The sequence below is a fragment of the Arachis stenosperma genome, chromosome 6 (genome assembly GCF_014773155.1).
Source record: "Arachis stenosperma cultivar V10309 chromosome 6, arast.V10309.gnm1.PFL2, whole genome shotgun sequence".
Lineage (NCBI taxonomy): Eukaryota > Viridiplantae > Streptophyta > Magnoliopsida > Fabales > Fabaceae > Arachis > Arachis stenosperma.
This window is the reverse complement of record NC_080382.1, coordinates 61831216-61834794: the sequence shown is the minus strand read 5'-3', so window position 1 is coordinate 61834794 and position 3579 is coordinate 61831216. Positions and strand designations below refer to the sequence as shown.

Genomic DNA, 3579 nt, shown 5'->3' with positions numbered 1-3579 from the left:
AGTTTTCTATAAGTAGGACCTTTTGCTATTGTATTAGAGAGCTTTTGATCATGCTTTGATGATTGAACCCTCTTTGGGAGGCTGGCCATTCGGCCATGCCTAGACCTTGTTCTTATGTATTTTCAACGGTGGAGTTTCTACACACCATAGATTAAGGTGTGGAGCTCTGCTGTACCTCGAGTATTAATGCAATTACTATTGTTCTTCTATTCAATTCCGCTTGTTCTTTGTCCAAGATATCACTTGTTCTTCAACTTGATGAATGTGATGATCCGTGACACTCATCATCATTCTCACTTATGAACAAGGTGACTGACAACCACTTCTGTTCTACAAGCAAACAAGGCTCTAGTGAATATCTCTTGGATTCCTGATACACGATGCATGGTTGATCGCCTGACAACCGAGTGCTCGCCTGACAAACGAGCCAGCCATTCCGTGAGATCAGAGTCTTCGTGGTATAGGCGAGAACAGATGGCGGCATTCAAGAGAATCCGGAAGGTCTAACCTTGTCTGTGGTATTCTGAGTAGGATTCAATGATTGAATGACTGTGACGTGCTTCAAACTCCTAGCAGGCGGGGCGTTAGTGACAGACGCAAAAGAATCACTGGATTCTATTTCGGCCTGACCGAGAACCGACAGCTGATTAGCCATATGCTGTGACAGAGCATAGGAACATTTTCACTGAGAGGATGGGAGGTAGCCACTGACAACGGTGAAACCCTTGCATAAGCTTGCCATGGAAAGGAGTAAGAAGGATTGGATGAAGACAGTAGGAAAGCAGAGAGACGGAAGGGAAGGCATCTTCATACGCTTATCTGAAGTTCCTACCAATGAATTACATAAGTACCTCTATCTTTATCTTTATGCTTTGTGCGTTTATCACCTATACCCATTTGAGTCTGCCTGACTAAGATTTACAAGGTGACCATAGCTTGCTTCATACCAACAATCTCCGTGGGATCGACCCTTACTCGCGTAAGGTTTATTACTTGGACGACCCAGTGCACTTGCTGGTTAGTTGTGCGAAGTTGTAGTGATCACAATTTCGAGCACCAAGTTTTTGGCGCCGTTGCCGGGGATTGTTCTGTGTATGGACAACTGACGGTTCATCTTGTTGCTTAGATTAGGTATTTTTTTTTCAGAGTTCTTAAGAAGGAATTCTAGTGTTTCATGATGATCTGTTGAAGTCTGGCTGGCTGAGAAGCCATGTCTAATCTTATTGGACCGAGGTTTCAACTGATCATCACAAGAGCTTGTTGATCTCTATCAATCTTGCTATTGGAGCAATGATCTGCTAAGGCTTGGCTGGCCATTGGCCATGTCTAGTGTTTTGGACCGAAGCTTTTTTTGAAAGCTTGGCTGGCTGTGAAGCCATGTCTAATTCCTGGACCGGAGTCTTAGACTAGCATTGCAATGATTCCTGGAATCCGAATTAAGAATTCTGAAACTTTTATTTTCTATTTCCATACAATTTTCGAAAAAAGCACAAAAAAAATTTCAAAATCATAAAAACCAAAAATATTTTATGTTTCTTGTTTGAGTCTAGTGTCTAATTTTAAGTTTGGTGTCTTGCATGTATTGTTTATTTGATCTTGGTTCTATTTTCAAGTCAATAGTACAGGGAACTGAAGATTCAGAACATGCAGCAGAGGAATTACAAAGAAAAAGCTGGGCGTTCAAAACGCCCAGTGAAGAAGGACAGACTGGCGTTTAAACGCCAGCCAGGGTACCTGGTTGGGCGTTTAACGCCCAAAAAGGTAGCATTTTGGGCGTTAAACGCCAGAATGGATACCATTCTGGGCGTTTAACGCCAGGATGGCACAAGGGGGAGAATTTTGTTTTCAAATCAATTTTTTTTTCAAGTTTTCAAAGTTTTTCAAAATCAAATCTTTTTCAAATCATATCTTTTCAATCAAATGTTTTCAAAATCAATTTCTTTCCTTTTTCAAAGATACTTGCTAACAATTAATGATTTGATTAAACATTTCAAGTATGTTGCCTTTTCTGTTGAGAAAGGTTTAATGTTTGAATCATATCTTTTCTTGTTAGCCAAGTTATTAATTTTTAAAATCAAATCTTTTTAAAATTGTTTTCAAATCATATCTTCTCAATCACATTTTTTAAAACCAATCATATCTATTTAATCACATCTTTTTCAAAATAATTTTCAATCAAATCTTTTGATTTCTAATTTCAAAATCTTTTTCAAAAAATCACTTGATTTCTTTTCCACTCTTATTTTCGAAAATTAATTAGTGTTTTTCAAAATGTTTTCAATTTCTTTAACTTAATTTTCGAAAATTCTCTTCCCCTCTTCCCACATCCTTCTATTTATGGAGTACCACTCCTTCTCAATGGACAATTCGAACTCTATCTGATTAAGTTCGAATTCTTCTACCTCTTTCTTCTATTTTTCTGTTCTTCTGACACCTCAAGGAATTTCTGTACTGTGACATAGAGGATTCCACATTTTCTTGTTCTCTTCTCTTTCATATGAGCCGGAGTAGAGACAAAGGCATTCTTGTTGAAGCTGACCCTGAACCTGAAAGGACCTTGAAGCGAAAGCTAAGAGAAGCTAAGGCACAATTCTCTATAGAGGACCTAACAGAAATCTTCAAAGAAAAAGAAGACATGGCAGCCGAAAACAACAACAATGCAAACAATGCAAGGAAGGTGCTGGGTGACTTTACTGCACCTACTCCCGACTTCTATGGGAGAAGCATCTCTATCCCTGCCATTGGAGCAAACAACTTTGAGCTTAAGCCTCAATTAGTTTCTCTAATGCAACAGAATTGCAAGTTTCATGGACTTCCACTGGAAGATCCTCATCAGTTTTTAGCTGAATTCTTGCAAATCTGTGACACTGTCAAGACTAATGGGGTAGACCCTGAGGTCTACAGACTTATGCTATTCCCTTTTGCTGTAAGAGACAGAGCTAGGACATGGTTGGATTCACAACCTAAAGAAAGCCTGGACTCATGGGAAAAGCTAGTCAATGCCTTCTTGGCAAAGTTCTTTCCACCTCAAAAATTGAGTAAGCTTAGAGTGGAAGTCCAAACCTTCAGACAGAAGGATGGAGAATCCCTCTATGAAGCTTGGGAAAGATACAAACAATTGATCAGAAAATGTCCTTCTGACATGCTTTCTGAATGGAGCATCATAGGTATTTTCTATGATGGTCTCTCTGAACTATCCAAGATGTCTTTGGATAGCTCTGCTGGAGGATCTCTTCATTTGAAGAAGACGCCTACAGAAGCTCAAGAGCTAATTGAAATGGTTGCAAATAACCAATTCATGTACACTTCTGAAAGGAATCCTGTGAACAATGGGACTAATCAGAAGAAAGGAGTTCTTGAGATTGATGCTCTGAATGCCATATTGGCTCAGAACAAGATATTGACTCAACAAGTCAATTTGATTTCTCAAAGTCTGTCTGGAATGCAAAATGCACCAAACAGTACTAAGGATGCTTCATCTGAAGAAGAAGCATATGATCCTGAGAACCCTTCAATGGAAGAGGTGAATTACCTAGGAGAACCCTATGGAAACACCTATAATTCTTCATGGAGAAATCA

The 3579-nt window shown here is 39.2% G+C and overlaps 1 non-coding gene across 1 annotated transcript; it reads right to left on the bottom strand.

Moving 5' to 3' along the window:
* Positions 1-3040: 3040 nt before the first annotated feature.
* On the bottom strand, positions 3041-3148 carry LOC130937336 (small nucleolar RNA R71). Its single transcript, XR_009068557.1, has one exon. It is a non-coding gene; the product is annotated as a small nucleolar RNA R71 (small nucleolar RNA).
* Between the last annotated feature and the right edge of the window lie 431 nt (positions 3149-3579).